Raw genomic sequence first — 20,551 nt, forward strand, 5'->3', positions numbered from 1 at the left:
GTAGTTGCAGCAATCCAACTTGTCGCCCTTTTTGTAGATTGGGCATACGATACCTTCCATCCACTCCTCCGGTAATTTCTCCTCCTCCCAAGTCCTGGCAATTACCCAGTGCAGCGCTATAGCCAGTGCTTCACCACCGTATTTTAATAGCTCACTTGGTAGTTGATCTACACCAGTTGCTTTGTTGTTCTTCAGCCGGGCGATATCCTCCTCAACTTCTTGAAGATCAGGGGCCGGTAGCCTGTCGTCTTCTGCGCGTGCTCCAAGGTCTGTTGCCGTGCCACCTTCGTTTTCTGCTGCTTCACCGTTGAGGTGCTCGTCATAGTACTGCTTCCACCTCTCAATCACCACACACTCGTTCGTGAGAAGGATACCGTCCAAGTTCTTGCACATATCGGCTTGCGGCACGTAACCTTTGCTCGAACTATTTAGCTTCTCGTAGAACTTCCGTGTGTCGTTTACGCGGTACAGATTTTCCATCGTCTCTGCTGCTTAAGCCACAAATAGCCTTTTATCAGAAATTTTGGTTACTTGGGTAGTATCCGTTATTATTCTGGACGCTGAAGTGGGGCTTAGTATACACAGAAAAAAAAAAGTTTTGAATATTACATCCCAACTGCTGGAACCAGGTCAATCCATCGGTTGTGCAATATAACGTTGTACGATGTACATCGTTTTTGCGAACAAAATTACATCCATTGATGTAATATTGTATGTGCTTTTTGCTATTACATAATTATTTCATACATCAGCTTGAATTACATTGATCGATATTACATTTTTTTTTTGCTGTGTACATGGAATAAATATTTTTTATGGCACTATTTGGGTAAAACTAATATGTTCATTACTTGCAGCATGTAAAAGCGCCTTCCATTCATTTTGGCTAAGAAAATGTTTTATGAAATTATGGAATAATAAGATTATATGATAATATTTTGTTTGTGTAAGCAACAAGAAAATATTGTGAAGTTTGTGTCTGACGCATAATACCTGCCAATTTGGCTACATTAGCGTCGTTACAGGGACTTTAGGTACAAAAACAAAGTTATACTTAGTAAGGTAACCTTATCTTTTTTTGTATTGTAAGCAAATCATAAAAGGACAACTAAATTAAATTCAAGAATTGTGCTAAAATTTAAAAACATAAAATAATGAAGATTGGAAAACAAATTATTGCGAAAACGCTTGACAAATACCTTTTCTCATATGGTTTGTTTAAAAACTTCGCAAATTGTTTGGGCTCACATCTAGAAATCTTCTTGATGTATGAAGGTAAAAATACAGTTCAGTGTTACTACAGAGAAGCATGCAACAAATTCCATGAACATCAAACAATAAATATTCCATTATTAAATAATGGAAATGGTCACCAAACTACCAATTTTAAAGAAATTCTGAGAACCACTAAATAGTTTTGTTTTAAATAAATATGGCTCTTTTTACTCAAACGGTCACCCTTTGAAATATTTAAAGAGTTTTAAGTTTATAGATTTCAAACAACTAAAAGAACCAAGCACGAAAAAATTGTAGCGGCCAATCGCGGTCCTACATCAACCTTCCGTTCGTGCCCCTAGGCACAGACTCTTCAACTTTGTTTGCAACTTTATCTAGAAAGACGACCAAATGTAACCATCTTCAACCCTATAATTCAGAAGCAAACTGACGTAAATAAACTTTAAAAAAGAGATGAACGCAATCGAACAATTTACACGCTTTTCGGAAATCATCCAATTTGGCGATGACGTCCCATCATTGAAAAAGTTCGATCCAATTAACAATCCTCCCCCGTCCCAACCGTGCGTTCAATCCAATCGCACCGAACCACCCAACGGAATCCCGCTGCAATTTGAACCTCCGGTTTTACCTAGTTTTTGAGCAACCTTCCAATTGGTCCTGAGCTGTGAGACCGCGTCATTCGTCCTCCAGAGCCGGTGCTGCTGGAGACTGTGATAGTAAAAGTGATGCTGTCGGTACGCCGCCGACTGGTAAAGACCCTGGTCAGCACCAGGAGGGCGGTCCTGGTCGAGCGGGCGCGGGTGGCCTCTGCCGCCCGGCTGCTGGCGTTGTGAATCTAGAAATACACAAACAGAGACGGAAGACGGGGAAAATCGGGTGTGTCTCGCTCTTATTTGCGGCTCGAAAGCTCGGAAAAATCTAATTATAAAATAGTCGTTGGTCAACCACCACACTCAGTCAGTTTGCAAGGAGAGACGGAGTTAAAAAAAAAAATATGTTTGAAAGGACACAGGAAACGTTTTCCATCAAGTGCCACGACCGGGAAAGTTCACACTAGCTCGGTGGTGGTGCCGTCGTCGGTGAGGAACATGAAACGAACAAGGATGCGATGCGTTATGAATGCGGCTGTGAATGAACCAACGTCAACCAAATAGACGGACAGGCTTTGAACCGGGCTACGAACGGATGGTGGTGGGTGGCACGTATTAGAAGCAAATGTGTGAATGGTCACCGTGGTGAGCATGACGACGGAAGCACTAAACCAACACGGAACATGTGATGTTTATTAACGAGAAGGGGTTTTCATGCACAGAGAGCAGCGTGGGATGTGTGTGTGTGTTTGTGTGTGGGTGTGAGAGAGTGTATGTTCATTGTTCATGGTATGATGGTGTTAGGAATAATTCTGATGATTATCATACGCTCCTTTACGCACGAACTTCAGGTCAAATCATAAGGGAATAACATAACATTTTGCATAGTTATTGCGTAAAGACAAAGAACTGTCATGCTCTGCCACCAACATCCATATGAATGCAGAACATGTGGGACGTAATTAATCAATTTCTCATCCATATCCTGTTTTCAATAATAGTATACGCGGATCTATCCGGCTGTGGTGTGCTCACTGGAAAATTTCATCCCTGCCAGATGGTATGCATCCATATCTTGCGTGCATGTGCTGCATGCTATGCTCGATCCACAGCCAGAACATCAAAGCAAAAACCCATCTTCTGTGTCCTAGTGCTATTGGAATGTGAGAGATTCTACCATTGGAACTACGCCAACGAGATTACTACATCATGCAGAGGATATTGAAAATGCATATTGCACTAGAGAATACTTTAGAATAGTACTTGTTTTGTTCATTACCAAAGAATGTGCACCGCAAAAGTAGGCCGATGTTAAACTCGATTGAACAAAATAATTGTTCAAGCTCTTCTGAAACTGTATTTCCATTCGCAATTACGAACATTTTATATTGGTCTTCCGATTCGTGGAGTGCTTGGTGCACCATCAAACCTTTGCTAGTGTGCCTTGAAGGTTTTATAAGGCATGTGAATTATTTTAGTGAAATAAAGATTTCTATCAATAATGTACCTGCTTATGATTATAACATTTATGGTGCATTACTGAATTAATGTGACCAAGCTAAACATTTTTCCCCAGTTACTAGATATATTTACGTACAACGGTTTTCTGGCTCTGGCAGTCTTAATAACAGCTAAAATGGTTTCGTTTCTATATCCGACGGGTTTAGATTATATACAACAAAATGTAGGGTATTGGATCAAATTATCGATAAAACTTGCCTCTAATCCTTTTGGAAGGACGAATATAAAACCGAAACCGTCGGATGTAGAAGCGGAACCGTTTTAGCTGTTATTAAATCTGCCAGAGCCGAAAAACCGGTGTACCCAAAAATTCGAACCCCGTCGTTAAACAACCACCGTAAATATATTTCCTATTTACTCCTCAACCGTCGTTACGTCTTCCACCTTGATTGATAGCAAAAATTAAGCTGTCAAGCCATAAAAAAAAAACAACGTAAAACAAATTGTTGCGTCCAGAAAAACATGGGAATTTCAGACATTCCCGACCAAGGGGCATCCCACCGTAAACTTTAGTACTCTAGTACATTTTTTAATCTTGCATAATTTCCATCGTAGTTACCGGTTGCTAGTGTTGTTGTTTGTCGTTGTAAGCTCTGCCAATTTTATAGTTTTCGTAACTTATTAAATGAAATTATTTCTTGTTTTAATCTATTTTAATTGCACTTAAATCGTGCTAATTGGTATATGTATTTCAAGTATGCTTATCTAAAAGTGTAAAAAATCGTGTGTTATTCGAATTACTGATGAATTAGAGTAGAGAGGTTCTAGAACCTCTCTAGTTTTGAGCAGATTTTCCAGTGCGGTATCATGAATTTGGACTCCTTTACAGAGCTGTTCCAGATTCCCAAGAAAATAATGAACCGTTGATTGACATGGCGGACCCAAGAATGAAACCAAGAGTGTTAACCAAATATATCATATTAACAATATGATCCATTCATGGCTTTTCCAAATGTTGCAAGCGTTTAAAAAGGTCAGCAACAATCATTCAATTACAACCGAGGGGTGCAAATATAGCACTTATTACAAAAGTAAGCGTCAAATTATTTTCATTAATTACATTGTGTATATTGCTTTAAAATTTGTCTGACATGTCTTTGTTGTCATCAAATAAAATAAAATGCTGAAATACATACTTTTGAAATATTAATCAAATTTTCATTTGACTTACCCCTCGTGACAATAAACAAATACATTGGTAGCATTTTTGGCCACAGAGGTGCTTTCATCGCTGAAAATTCGGGTCGCCAGCTAAGCGAAAGAGTGGATCATATTGTTAATAGCACAAGCTGTGCAAGTATGAAGAAGAATAAGTTCTTGGCTATGCATATACAGGTCAAGGATACCAAGGTTACGCTGCGCATTTGCCTGTCGAACTACGAGGATGAAGCGAACCTTTTACAGTAGGAAATTGTACTGATTGCAATACGCTTTTCGGGGAACAAAAATCGGAAAACATAAATTTCCCTGTTTTACTAATTGGAACCACCAACGACAAGGTGTTGGTGATTGAGGATTTCAAAACCACTAGCATCGTTATCATTCTGATCCGTAGTGGCAAATAGATTATCCCGGTGTAATCGAAGCGTTTCATGCAAGACTTATATAGCTCGATCGTTCCAAAACGCGACACGTGAAAGAAGTTGATTGGTTGGTTGTTTTTAATTTAAAAGTTTGAACAATCGATACTTATTTATTCACATGTCATATGTTAAAATAAATTGATGAAATTTAAGTTTAACAATCGTTGCCGTTAGCTGATAGAATCAATGAAAAAATGGATTCGACATCAACACATAGCAGATATGGCTTTTCAATGATGTCCAGCTCTAATAATGGTTCAACAGATGATAATTGACGATTCCAAATCAGAAGAAATATAGTTCATATTTACAACATGTTCACTTTGTACGGCAAAGGGGCATAATTGTGCGCAGCACTAATTCCGTGTACTTCGTTAAATTTTGCAGTATTTAACAGTTTTATCTAAATTTTTTACCATGCACAAGTAGTTAATACCTGCCATCATGTTCAATTCAATTCAACTGCGCAGAATTATGGCACTTTACGGCAGAATAAACACGTTCGGTGGGAAGCTACAAGATGCGACTCTCCAGATGCCACAAGCTCGACAACAAGTACAATGCGAATGGTGTGGTAAACCTTCACAACTTCTTGTTGAGATTCGATACTCCTAAGAGTCTTAAGTTAGTGTTACATGGCCAAGTCATAACAGTCGAATGGTACCTAATCTTATAACGCAACTATCGATAAAACCATACGAACAACGGGGGGAAGGGTTTTATGATTGTCAACCTGACTTCTTCCAGTAACATGTCGAATGGATCATGCAAAATTCGCATCAAAGTGTGACATATTTGATAATGCAGGTATAATGCGGAAATGATGCAATTGGTTTCTAAATTGGCGAAACAATCAGCCACTGTTTGTTCCACCGTTGACGATTCTTCTCCACTTTGCTATAATTTATAGTTGAATAATTTTTGCAACGTTCTTCTCTTATTCGAAGACCATATCTTGATGCAAATAAAACAAAAAGAAACATTTAAAATAGCTGTTAAAGCTTAAAATATTAACACTGAAGTTTTCAAATATTCACACAAAATCCTGGACGACATCCGATAAATAAACAACTAAAATGTGTTTAGCAACGGTGGCAACAGCCTAATACAAACTATAGGTTAAGTTTTTCCAGGTACCTTAGGTATTCGTAAGAACATTCTGAGTATAACGCGAGAAATATAGAGTTTAGAGTGGGATGCCCCTAGTTCCCGACGAATATTCCAGACGCCAATTTCAGACTTCGTAGACAAAGTAACCAGACATTCTCGAAACACAACCCGAGCAAATTCTGAAATCAAATTGAAAACTAATTTTGATGTTGTGGTGCCGCTGATAATGATTACTTAGGTTGCTGTCGCTTTGGTCGTTTTAACGCATCAAATATCAAAGTTGAGAGCAAACAAATCTTACTGTGACATAACACTGAAAACAAATTCTGCTGCCAGTGAGAGCAAACTGAAAACTCATCAAATTGGCACAGGTACAAAACAATAAACACCTTATCTTTCGCTATCCAATAAACCACCTTTACCAGGACGGGAGTCGCTTCCAGTGGTTTCATTGTATGGCAGTAGCGCCAACGGGCGTTTCCATTGCAGCAAAGGACGTAAAACGTGGTCAGCACTCACACACTCATCACCAAATGGTTGCTTTCCAAAGTCGACGACGAGATTCCGCATCGAACGTTCGACTGTTTCGGTCTAGTGTTGCTTGCACTCCGTTATCAGTACTAGTTTTTTTTTCCCTATTGAGGTTTTTTTTCAATCCGCTTTCACACTAAGTGGTGTTATAGTATACACAAGTGTAGTGAGCATCGCGGAATTGCATCTGCCGCACAACCGTTCGAGAAAGGAAGCAGTCATTTCCGGCCGAGTCCGGCAGATGAGCTGTTCATCTTTAGCCAACAAATTTCATCGCATCACGCCACTGCAACATCAAGGTCATCGAGTTCACCAGCCGGCGAGCCAGCCGGTGCTTTGTTGCAAACACTCGAGGGCAACAATAGAACGATCATCACCATCATCCTCACATCAGTAGATCATCGTCATCAGCCGCACTCCGTGCGCTTGTGTGGAGAATTAAGTAACAAACGGTTATCTTCCGTTCTCCGCAACCTGATTAATCTCCATACAGCGTTGATTAACTTTTCTGACACCTTTTTGTTTTTCCTGAAAAAGTTTTCATTTTTTTTTTCTTTTTTTTGCACTTACTGTTTTTTTTTGCAGTCTGATTAATCTCCCTATAGTGTTGATTAACTTTCCTGGCCCTTTTTTTTTTTTTTTTGCTTTGTTGGATTAAGTATTATTTTTACCGTATATTTCTGGATAAGTTTTTTTTCTCATATATATATATTTTTTTTATTATTATTTTATTTTATTTTTTTTTTGTTTTCCTTACGCATTTTTTTTTTCTTCTTGTTTATGTCGAAATCTGTTGCGGAGGTACTTAAGACCCCGCAATGGATGAAACAAATGATGGCGGGGGTATTTCGCTAGCAGATATCTCCGATGATGAGTCTGTTGAATCTCCATCATTCGAAAATCTGCTTCTCACTGAAGAGAAAATGGATACCTCAGGGGACTCTACTTCGGACCCCAAAACGAGCACTGGAGCTTACCCAAAGGTGATGTCTAAACAACAACCTCCTTCACCCCCTGCCCCCCCTTCTCCACCATCGCCCCTTCGTCCACTTGTTCCCCCTACTCCAACCGTTCCCTTAAAAATTTCTGCGACCCCCCGCCATAAAGCTTACCCAAGCGACTCAAAAGGTCCGTGGGTTGTTTTTTTCCGGCCCAAACAAAAACCTTTGAATATTTCTCGGATTTCGAAGGATCTGACAAAACATTTTTCGGCCGTAACCGATATATTTAAGGTGACGCCAAACAAACTGCGCGTTACCGTTGATGACCTGAAACAGGCAAACCGGATTGTTGCCTATGAGCTTTTTACGATGGAATATCGAGTCTACATCCCCAGTTGCGACGTAGAAATCGAAGGAGTGGTCACCGAAGCGAGTCTAACTTGCGAAGATTTCCTTCATGCCGAATCCTTCGGTATTTTTAAAAACCGTGCCCTTCCGAAAGTGAAGATTCTGGATTGCATCCAAATGCAATCAGTGTCTCTCATTGGCACGAACAAAAACGTACTCTCTGTCAGACTCGTTCCGTGTGACCTTTTCAGGATCGGCGCTACCTGACTACGTCGTAATTGGGAAGGTTCGACTGCCTGTACGCTTGTTTGTACCGCGGGTAATGAACTGCTCAAAATGCAAGCAACTTGGTCACACCGCTGACTTCTGCTCCAACAAACCGAGCTGTGATCAATGTGGCGAGCTGCATGCAGATGGTCCTTGCCGGGCTACCCCAAAATGTGTTTACTGCAAGGATACTCTGCATGCTTTGGTTGATTGCCCGAAGTACAAACAGCAGGGAGAAAAACTTAAGCGGTCTTTGCAAGCTCGCTCCAAGAGGTCACTTGCAGAACTCTTAAAAAACACCGCTTCATCTTCCCAAACCACCCCAAAAACCAAAAACACATACTCCATTTTGCCAGATGATGATCAGGGCTCTGACTCAGAGGTTGGTGAAGGTAGTCCCTTTGTCTTTAATGGCAACACGAGAAAGCGATTAAAAAAAAACGTCACTCAAAATCCGCGTAAGACCTCTCGTATGGACTACCAACCTACCTTGACAAATTTAAGAGGTAGCGGAAATGTACCGAAACCCCCTCCACCGGAATTTAAATCTTGTAATTTTAACAAGGACTTTCCGCCACTTCCGGGATCATCTAAAACCCCAGATATCCCAGTTTTTCAGCCAGAAAAACAGCTGAATAATCAGCAAGAACATGATGCCATGTTCACGTTTTCTGGAATTGTGGAGAGCATCTTCAATATATCCAACGTCTCTGACTCAACTAGGAACATTATTAATTTAGTGCTTCCATTTGTGAAAACTCTTTTGAAGCAACTAGCTTCTAGGTGGTCCTTCCTTGCATCGATCATATCCTTTGATGGATAATTTTCCGAATGAGGTCGGGGATATGATCTCTGTTCTTCAGTGGAACTGTAGAAGTCTTATACCGAAACTTGACACATTCAAATTTTTAGTTCACAACTCACTTTGTGATGCATTTGCTCTTTGTGAAACATGGCTTTCTTCAGACACCGATCTCCCTTTCCACGATTTAAACATTATTCGCCTTGATCGAGCAGATTCGTATGGAGGGGTGCTTCTCGGGATTAATAAGCTCCATTCCTTTCATAGAATCGATCTGCCTTCCGTGACAGGCATTGAAGTTGTCGCATGTCAGGTAAATATTCGAGGTAAAAGCCTCAGTATTGCCTCAGTATATCTTCCTCCAAGAACTGCGATTTCTCGCCAAGGTCTCTCAGATATCTGCTCAGCTTTATCTGAGCCTCGGTTGATATTAGGAGATTTTAACTCCCACGGTACAGGCTGGGGGGAACTGTACGATGACAACCGCTCAACCCTGATATACGACCTTTGCGATAACTTCAATATGACAATTCTAAACACTGGGGAAGTAACACGAGTGGCCAAACCTCCAGCAAGAGAAAGTAGATTAGACCTCTCCCTCAGTTCGAGTTCACTATCGTTGGATTGCTCGTGGAAAGTAATTCAAGATCCCTACGGTAGTGACCACTTGCCAATCAAAATTTCTATTACCAATGGTTCATCTTCCACTCGCTCGGTTGACATCGCGTACGACCTCACGAAAAACATCGACTGGCAAAAATTTGCGTCCGCGGTTCTCGGTGGTACTGATTCGGTTGAGATACTCCCTCCGCTGGATGAGTACTCCTTTTTATCGCGACTTATCGTTGACTGCGCTCTTCAAGCACAGACGAAACGCGTTCCGGGTGTTTTCGTTCGCAAACGACCTCTCACTCCGTGGTGGGATAAGGATTGCACCGACGCGAACAGCGAGAAGTCCGCCGCGTTTAAACGCTTCCGCAAACACGGTAAGGTCGAGGATTTCGAGCGGTACACCGACCTCGAGAAAACTTTTAAGAGCTTGATTAAAGCCAAAAAACGCGGTTACTGGCGTCGGTTCGTCGATGGTTTGTCGCGCGAGACTTCCATGAGAACACTCTGGAATGTCGGCAGGAGAATGCGCAACGCGTCATCACCGGTCAACGAAGACAAGGAGTACTCAGACAGTTGGATATTCAGCTTCGCGCAGAAAGTTTGCCCGGATTCGGTGTCGGTTCAAACCAACGTTCGTGATAGTCCGTCGGGTAGTAACGAAATAGATTCTCCGTTTTCGATGGTGGAATTCTCACTTGCTCTCCTCTCATGTAACAACTCAGCTCCAGGAATGGATAGAATCAAGTTCAACTTGCTCAAAAATCTCCCAGACGTCGCGAAGAGACGCTTGTTGAACTTATTCAATCAATTTCTGGAGCACAACATTGTTCCGGATGATTGGAGGCAAGTAAGAGTTATCGCCATTCGAAAACCCGGTAAACCCGCGTCGGATTATAACTCGTACCGTCCCATCGCGATGATGTCCTGTATACGGAAATTGTTGGAGAAAATGATTCTTTTTCGTCTAGACAAATGGGTCGAGTCGAATGGTTTACTTTCAGATACGCAATTTGGATTTCGGAGAGGCAAAGGAACGAGCGACTGTCTTGCGTAGCTTTCAACTGAAATTCAACTGGCCTATGCGCAAAAACAGCAAATGGGTTCAGTTTTCTTGGATATTAAGGGGGCTTTTGATTCTGTTTGTATCGATGTCCTTTCGGATAAAATCCACGATAGTGGGCTTTCACCAATTATGAACAACTATTTGAGCAACTTGTTGTCTGAGAAATATATGACCTTTTCTCATGGAAACTCGACAACTTCACGAATTAGTTACATGGGTCTCCCCCAGGGCTCATGTTTAAGCCCCCTTTTTTATAATTTTTGTCTTGAGAGTCAAAATTCCTGAAGTGGACCACTGATTTTTCACAAATCATTGGATTCTGTTCAAAATACGTCTATATATTGCTCTTACCACGACAAACATTAACCCAAAATATTTCGGCAAAATGCGCATTTAAACAAAAGTTATAAACAATTAAGTTTTTTGGACCCTTTTTCGAAAAAAAAATCTTATCTCTAGATCGGGCCAATGAATTTATCTCCAGTTTTGATATAATCACAAGAAGACATGTTTCTTCCAAAATCACTAAAATTTATTCATCAAAAATGTAATTTGTTTATAATAATTACAATTTTTTATAAACAAATGCAATTTTTTTGGTGTTCCCCGCGCGATTTAAGATTGTTTTTTTTTTAGAATTGTTCCCTGACTTTTTTCCCATACAGAACCGTTTCAACATTTTTGTCACCAGTATTGGGAGCCGAGTTATAGCAATTTTTGTAACGCGCTGCACCAAGCGCACGGCGCCGCGTCGCGCCGCTCGCGCGTTCACGCATCGGGAAAGACACGGGAAAGACGAAACGAGGAAACGACCTAGTAATATACGCTTGTCTCAAAGGTTAAGCCATGCATGTCTAAGTACAAACAGATTTAATGTGAAACCGCATAAGGCTCAGTATAACAGCTATAATTTACAAGATCATTTACCTAGTTAAGTTAACGGTGACGACCTGACGTGGCTGACCTAGATTAGATATATTCCACATGGAGATTCTAGAACTAGAATGAATTTAATGGTAAATCTAAATGTATCTTAGTTGATAAAACCACCACCTGTGACACGCATGCACAAATGGATTTGAGTTCATTCACTCTAGAAAAGTGGTACCAGCTGCTTACAATGTTTACTAATCATGAACACTAAATGTTACAACTAATCAAACATTGGTCAAATAATGTTTAAAACATAGAGAAAATAGGTTGAATTGACCTATTATGGACCCTGTTGAAGCTGTTTTAGCCTTTTACGCTATATTCATTACCTTTTAATTATTGTTTCTGCAATTTTTTTCAATAAGGTGCAAATTTATCCATTACTTAGTGTGATTGATATGTAAAATACATTGTTTCAGTCTGTATCTTTACTTTCATTGATATAATTGAGGGGGTCAAACGGATACTATCTAAGCAAATATTTTTGAATAACACATCATAACATACCAACTCGACAAGATAAGAAACACCGAGGTTATTTCAGTTGTAAACTTCACTTCTATTGATATGAGTGAGAAGGGTGTGGAGGATATAGTAAGCCCCCTCCCCACCTGTGCATATGAGATAGAGTTATTGTTTTTTTTTTTTTTATAATTCATCTAAACATACTAAATCGATAAGATAAAAAACTCCGAAGTTATTTCTGCTTGGAATCTGACTTCGATTGGTACCCCGGCAGTGTTGGCAGAAAAAGTGATTTTTGGCATTTAATTAAATCCATAAATATTTAAATCCATCAATATTCCAGGAGTTTTACTTAAATTACTCGAAATGATTGGGTAACAAATAACAGAGATACAATGTTTTTAATGACAATCAGATTTAAAGTGGCTCAATTGTTCTCACACGCCTCGTCCCTAACCGAAATTGGCTTGAAGGTATGTCTCGGCGATGCCTAATTTACTCCTTCATTTCACGTTTTCAGAAGCACAAATCTCATCATCCGAACAAACCGAACCAATTGGAAAAATCAACTCAAAGCTTGCTTCTCTACACCATATTCTGCGTGACAATTTCAGTTTAATTCACTAGCTTGATCGCCCGAAAAAATGTTATGTGCTGGAACAAATTGATTGAACAATGGTTTCCGTACTGTTAACCAACTTTGAGCAAATATTTGAATGACCCAAGAGTGTTAAAGTGACTATAATAAAAAAAAAGTGTGTTAGTAATTTCTCCAAGTTTGATCAATTTGATCCTTCCAAATCGCATTAAATCGTCATATATATTAGGATGTGTCATCATGATCATTTTTTCAGAACAATGTTTTTTTTTGGTTCCATTTGGCCACCAAACAACTGTGCAAAATTTGGGGACGATTGGTTGTAGCCCGGTTTTCCGCATTGCGTTTGAAATTTGTATGGAAATTAGTATTGGAAAACCAACTTTTTTGCATCTTTATTACTAGGAATTTTGCACAAACCACGCATCTAAATACGTTTAAGCATAGCCCAAAAAGTGCCTGAAAACTTTGCTGAAGGATGTATTGTGCTACAATAGCCCTTAAAAAAGTTATAGCTGTTCAAAAATCAATGTTTCGAATTTAATGCCAAAAATCCCTTTTTCTGCCAACACTGCCGGTGTACCAATGAAAGTTAGACTCCAAACTGAAATAATTTCGAAGTTGATTATTTTTATCGGTATGTCGGTATGGTATGTTCAGATGAAATTTTCAACAACAATAGATCTAACTCATATGCGTAGTCAGAGGGGGGGGGGGGGAGGGGGGTTACTCATATCAATAGAAGTAAAGTTTCAAACTGAAATAACTTCGGAGTTTATTATCTTATCGATTTGGTATGTTTAGATGAATTTTTCAAAAACAATTTTTCAATCTCCTAGGCATATTAAGAAATGATGGGGGGCTAACTATTCCCCACCCCCTCACTAATATAAATGGAAGTAATGCTTCAAACTGCAATAACTTCGGTGTTTCTGTTCTTGTCAAGTTGGTATGTTCAGATGTTTTCAAAAACATGTGCTCCATTTAATAGGTGTAGTTAGCGGTGGGGGGGCTTCTTTCCGCCCCTCACTTATATCAATGAAATTATTGCTCAATACTATAAGAGCGAGTAGAGATATATTGACACAAATGTCATTGGATTGTAATGATTATATTTCATTTTAATATAGGTATTCTACGATTTCTCATGGTACTTTTTTCAATGCTGTTCTATCCCCTGAAGCAAATATTGCTGTTGAACTCGGTCTCGGGTGGATCTCTTGGTAAGTCAGAAATAAGCTTCACCTCTCATATCGCTGGCAACTATCGAGGAAGCAACTCGTTGTATCGCATTGAAATAATCTGTATCATTACTCCACTCGTTTTCCGGTTTTGCATGAAGCCGGTCGAAATTTCGAAAAGGAATCAGCACTCTTAGAAATGACGTTTGACTTGGAAGCCTAACTGAAACGTAGCCCACTTAAAGTTAGCCCAACAAGCCAAATCCGTCTGTACCTGTGTCTGAGACGAAACTGGTGAAGCCAGTTTTCGTTTTCTCCTGTTTTTGGTGTTTGGCGAACGACTACTTCTGTGTTTTCTTTATGCGGGTGGCCCAAATGGCAGTTTAATATTTCAAATAAAAGCTTTGTATAGAATTTTAAAATTTTTCAACTGCTAATAATTCAAACAACATCTGCTCCTGAATAATTCATCCTGAACATACCAAATAGATAAGATAAGAAACTCTGAACTTATTTCAGTTTGAAACTTCACTTCTATGAGTGAAGGGGCGGGGTATATTGTTACATCCCTCCTATACGACTACACATATGAGATAGAGCAATGGTTTTGACGTTGGATAACGTCTTTCGGCCACATACGGGGGTACAAAATTGAAAACAGTCATTTTGAATGCGTTACGAAAAATTAAAATATTTTGAACGATAATAACTCAACCGTCTCTCTATAGATTTACGAGATAATGGCATCAATCGATTGGAAATATTTCTAGCAATTTGCTGAATGCTTCAAAACTATTGATTTCATTCTGTAAACTATTGAAAAATGGTTAAAAGTAAACCATTGTCTAAAGATGGTGAAAATCGATTGATTTTTTTATATTCTCATACTTTCTCCAACCGAGACCTCAGATGCGAGGATCTGACACCTCTGATATTTTCTGTTCTACTATATAAGCGTCCAACAAGGTCGCCCGTTCCATCATTGTAAACAACATAACGGCCCTTTTCAGGGCCACCAAACTTTCGCAAAAGAGTTATTAAGGAATATTCCTAAGATATAATATACACAATTAAGTACAACACATAACAGACGTTATCCAATGCCAACCCTGCGGTCGTATCTAGTATACAACCCTTCCAAGATCCGGCAAGATAAGAAGCTCCGAGAATATTTCAGTTTGGAATCTGACTCCGATTGGTACACCGGCAGTGTTGGCAGAAAAGGGGATTTTCAATATTTAATTCAAACCATAAATATTTGAATAGTTATAATTTTTTTTAGATACAATGGTAATTCTAGCACCGAACTTTTTTTAGGTTAGTTGTTAGGCACTTCCTGGACTATATTTGTACATACTTAGTTGCATTGTTCATGCAATATTGTGGTCTCTAGGGATAAAAATGCAAAAAAAGTTGGTTTTCCCACTCTAATTTCCATACAAATTCCAAACGCAATGCGGAAAGCCGAGTTAAAACCAACCGCCCCCAAATTTTGCGCAGTTTTTTGGGACTCCAAATGGAACCAAAAAAGGGTTGTTCTCGATTGGTGAGGTAATGTTTGCATTTTTCCATATAACGATGACCCACTCTAATATATATAGTCACGAATGACACTGTTTCAACTGACTGAAGCGTTTCAGTAAGAAATCCAAAACGCCACATGCTTAGGTGATAATAACCCTTAATGCACCCCTGGGGTAAATGCCCACTTGCAGAAAAATATCGATCACTTTTCTTCAGATGCTTTTTCCAGGTAACGGATTGGGCTTGTTTTCTCTAGAGGCTTGACAAAAAATTCCTGATCATGAAATCATATATTAGCCATCCGATTCTTTTAAAAAAATGTATTGCCGTTATCTCCTCTGCTTGCAGGTTATGGTTTGTCTCTATCAAGTGGTGCAATATGCACCCCAAATCAGGTGTTTTACCTCGCTATCATTTTGGAATCGATTTAAAAAATGCCTTGAAAATCATGAAAAATCATCGTTTTGAAGTTTGAAATCTCTCGATCTTCGTGGAAAACATTGTAATGATCAAAACTTAATTGCTTTCTTTTTGATTTTAGCTTCCATATGTAAGCAATTGACGATTTTGCTTAAACGGAGCGTTTTTCACCATCCTACCCTACTCTCTCTTATTCTCCTCTCTAGTTTCCATACAGCATTTGACACAGTAATTGGCTCTAAAGCCACATGCACTCTCAGTGAAAGCGCTGCTGGCATGTTCGTAGATCGTCTGTAAACGGTCTGTGTCCGTTTACTCTAATTTTCAAAAACGTAGATCACACATAGATTGAGTAAATTTATACTCAAATATGAATAACTGTTCCTCATAGGGTTTTTGATCTAATTTCCGTCCTACTAAGCACAACCCGCGCTTTACCTCTCTTTTCTAAACGAGTTTAAACAAAAAATGGAATATTTCTTTCACAGATGACTTCCAAATTCATTGACCTTTCCATACGTACCGTTGGATTTGATAAAGAGTCACAAATTGTTGAGATATTGTCTAAAATCTAACACTGCTTCTTGATTCTAAATCCGTTCTACGAGTTTCAATTCCGTTCTAACGCATTGAAACGCCATTAGATTTTCTTCGTCCTACGGATAAACGTAGAAAAAGGGGATTCGCTAGGAGCGCTTCTTTTGTTTTGAGAACAATGAGCGTAAATATTCATATAATGCGCTCTAACAGGATTTATGTTGTAGGTAATGAACTTACGCATCAGAACAAACCTATTATTGATTTGTGCACCGTGAAATCATTGATATATTTGATCTTTTCTGATCGATAGAACGGAAATGGGCGATTACGACGAAGTAGTGCTCTACCCTACATGAGCAAATGTCACTCAAATGTGAGTCATATTTGAATAAAATTTTACTCAGACTATGTCCTTAAAAAATAAATAGGTATTGTAACCAGACAACAGAATTAACCCTTGAATTATTATTTACACAATAGAATCTATGGTAAAGGGAGAAATCTGCAATAAAACAAAGGGATTTTTATGTATTTAACCTACTTCTCTTTTTTGTCAAACAATCTGGAGTCATTTGCCATTAATTGTGTTGTTTTTCTGTTGTCGAAAATTCTTCATATTTGGGACGTTTTCGACCGCTCATTGCAAGTCGGTCCCGATTTCGTTTTTGTCAAAACTGTGATTTTCAAAGGAAACGGTAGGTTATCACCGATATTTTCATAATACTGGATGAACACAGCAACTTTGTTCTGAAAAAGTTTGAAAAAACAGCCAAACTGGTCGTCCCATCACATAAGAAGCAATGGTGCGAAGCAAACTTGAAACGCGTTTTCCTCGGCTTGCTGATTTGTGCTATGGGACGGCCCTGCCATGAGCATACTACCGCGTAGATCTATTGTAATAACAATATGCTAATTTTACATGTATGATAAACGTGCAATAAGATCGATTGTTGACAATAGATTTTGTAGTAGGTAGTTATAGTTAATTCTATCGTTATTGTATGGTTATTTTGTCCGGGTAGGTGGCCTACGTTCATGCGAATTTTAGAAAACGGATCCCAAATATGAGTCAGATTCAACGGCCGTGTAGGCACATGACTCACGATTTTCGCAACGTTTCCTCTGGCTTTTGACTGACGATCTCGGTCGTAATGGTCTAGCTTGAGTTACAAATTTTTGTTCCCATCCAATTCAGCGAAGGCAAGTGGATACAATGTTATATTTTTATATTCCCTCAGAAAGTATTTGTTTGTTCTGGTGATTACGTTCGCAACACTGCATCCATTCCCACAAATGTGTATTTTCATTCAATTTATTTCAGACCGAAATAAAAGTACATCATCGGAAAAAGTTTCACATTTCCCATCCGGAACGTGTTTCTGCCCTGCCCTGCACACTCGTATTTTCATTTCTACTCGAATTCGTTCGAATAAATCTCTTCTCAACCACGTCAGGAAAAGCCATCCGTACGGCGGCTTGATGGCCTAGCTAGCGTTATGACGATGATGATGCTGATGGACAGAGACTGCTGTCGGAATCGGAAAGCAGCCAGCACCACAGCAGCAAAGCACGGATGAGAAGGATAAACAAACGCTGCCGGCAATTTTGTCGGTGGAAAAGTATTGCCCTGTACTATACCTCCGCTCAACCGCTTCCCGTTTGCATCGAATGAAATGCCATTCGAGATTGGCTGAACGAATTAGGGTTTTTTTTTTGTCATTAGATAGATATTCTTATGTTTCATTCGTTGAACGACATGTGGAATCAAAGAAGAATTTGCTTCCATTTGCATACTGAAACCAGTGAATGTCTGAATTTAGATCGGCTATGATAAGCTTGATGTGCTGTGGCACTTTTCTATGCAAACTCTCCACTCATTTGAAATACGTTTTTTTTTTTTATTTCTTCATCTGCATTCGGAGTGTAGTGCAGTGCATTTCATGTACGATTCTAATAAGAACATTCAAGGTGGGAATATTTAGATTTTAATTATAACATATCATGTCATTTCCAACCAATTCAAACATTATTCCACAGACAAACAGACGTAACTCTTTGAAAAAGTTTTTCTTGAAAACATAGTATCTCAAAACATAGGACCTCAGTAGCGACATCTTTCAGGCTTCTCGCGGAAAACAAACTTGCCCGCTAACTCGCAAACAATATTGCATAAAAGTTCTACAGAATGTATAGAAACGTCAAAGTGATCCGATGCCAGCGCTGCGGCGAGTAGTTCGCGGAACTGATAATATTCAAATCAACCGTTAAATGCGTGAACGAAGATACACAATGAAGAGTTACGTCTGTTTGTCTGTGATTATTCCCTAAGCTCAGTCGGTAAAGATACACCTGGAGGCTGCTTGGTTCGATTCCCTGTCCGGTCTAAGCATTTTTATATACTTCGCACGTACAATATATAGTAAGTACTATAGTTACATGCAAGTATTTTATAAATTAAGTTTTGTTCTTATGCGTTCTCATGTGATTGCAGAAATTTTAAAAATTTGGTAAATCGGATTATCCGGAATATACTGAGCCCCATTGTTACATACGGCTGAAAAGTGTCAAGCACATCCTCAGTTAGAATCATTAAGCAATTCGACTTTCTGTTATAATTTAAGATAGAAACCTGTTTTTTTTCTTGCTTGGAACCGATTCAAAGTAGACTAGTTTAGCTTTCATCTGCAACTAGCTCATTAAGTTTAGTTAAGAATTTAATTTTTGACAGGCAAAACAAAACAGGTGTCACCTATGGGTGCTGGAGAGTTAAAATTCATCAAAAATGCTCAATATAATTTTCATTAAGATTTTCGTAGTATTTCTTGAGCATTTATCAATTTCCCAAAAATTCATCCTTCAACTTCCATGGAATTTCTTTCTAAGAATTCCCATGGAATTCACATAGCATTCTTTCCAGGATTCTTCTGGGATTCTCCTAAGAATTAATTTGATGTTCTCCTCGCAATTTCCTTAAAATTGTCCTCAGGTTTCACCCAGAATTAGGAGCTTCTAAATCTACATAAGATTTTAGTAGAATCTCTCCTCGAAACAACATTTGAGTAACCCTCAGAATTGCTTTAGATTTAATCAGATTTAATTTAATTCATCAGATCTCCCTTCCCCTCTCGTATCATATTTTGCTATACTTTTTTTTTCCTTGGATTTCGATCTTGTTTTCCGTGCTGAGCACCAATGCTACCGACGCCAGCAAGGCAACTCTCACACCTGGACCCTACCTTTCGATCCATCAACTCATGAACCGGGGACCAACGGCTTTACTTCCCTTCCGAAGGAAGGCGTAAGCAGAGATGTTATGCCTCAGAACATCCCGGTGGCACCGACTGGGATTGAACCCAGGCCTGCTGGGGTGAGAGGTAATCACGCTTACCACTACACCACCGGCGCCGCTGAATTTTGCTATACTTAATACATGGTTTGTCACAAAATAAAAAAAAAACTCCTCTTCTCTCAAACGCATGATTCCCTATGTGGGTCTAAACATGTTTTAGAATTTTCCATCGAAATTCTTTTCCAAACCGAAAAATTTCTAGACCAAACAGGAAATCAAACCCAGCCACTTCCAGCATGGTCCTGTTTTATCTTGAATCTCGAATTTTGACGTAGAATTACGTCTTTCGGCAACATATTGGGAGTGCAATTTAAAAAAAAAAAAAAACAAATAAAATTGACCGCGTTGCGAAAAGTGGTCAGGTTTTGATATCTTATAACTCTGTCAATAGCGGATGGATTTAAATTCTAAAGCCAATCGGATAAATTGAACACTTTATCAATTTACATTAGGTCACTATTGAAAATTACACGAATGTCCAACTGTTGCAATGGTGATCAAAATTATCACCGATTTCCAAAATCGAATTCCATCCAGTCTCGCCGAACGGTGCTTATTCAATTACCGTGGGTGGTGCCCGCTCGATCGTCATCAGCAGCAGCAGCAGTGCTTTTGACGCGTAGTGTTGAACATTGTTCTCCAGTACACAATGAAAGGCTGCCCGCAAGCAGCGAGCTGCAGGCCACATGAGCGTCCATTCACCGAAGAAGGAGGAAAAAGCCGCACCGCTACTGATCGGATTCAGTAGCATTTTGTGACTCGCTGTGGAACATAAATGTCAGTCTCGTTCCAAGCAACATACTGCTCGCCGGCCTCATCTGGGTTGAACACCCTAATAGCTCAACTTTACTCAACCTTCACGACAAAACGGTTCTTTTCAGTATCACCATAAATTTGTTAAAGAGTGTTTTCTGGACATTTGTCAAGCTTATCG

The 20,551-nt window shown here is 39.3% G+C and overlaps 1 protein-coding gene across 6 annotated transcripts in view; it reads right to left on the reverse strand.

Annotated features, from left to right (window-relative positions):
- Pde11 (Phosphodiesterase 11) overlaps nucleotides 1-20,551 on the reverse strand; it is a 439,247-nt gene that overhangs the window by 158,162 nt on the left and 260,534 nt on the right. For 2 of the 6 annotated variants that reach the window (XM_065233208.1, XM_065233209.1), the window contains one exon: nucleotides 1,868-2,074. The exons of the other annotated variants lie outside the window; for them this stretch is intronic. The gene's annotated coding sequence lies outside the window, so the exon portion shown is untranslated. The remainder of the gene's footprint in view (nucleotides 1-1,867; nucleotides 2,075-20,551) is intronic. 6 annotated transcript variants of the gene reach the window in all.

This window comes from Ochlerotatus camptorhynchus, unplaced genomic scaffold, assembly GCF_037179485.1.
Source record: "Ochlerotatus camptorhynchus isolate MF236.1 unplaced genomic scaffold, CSIRO-AGI_Acam_v1.1 ptg000392l, whole genome shotgun sequence".
Taxonomy (NCBI): Eukaryota; Metazoa; Arthropoda; class Insecta; order Diptera; family Culicidae; genus Ochlerotatus; species Ochlerotatus camptorhynchus.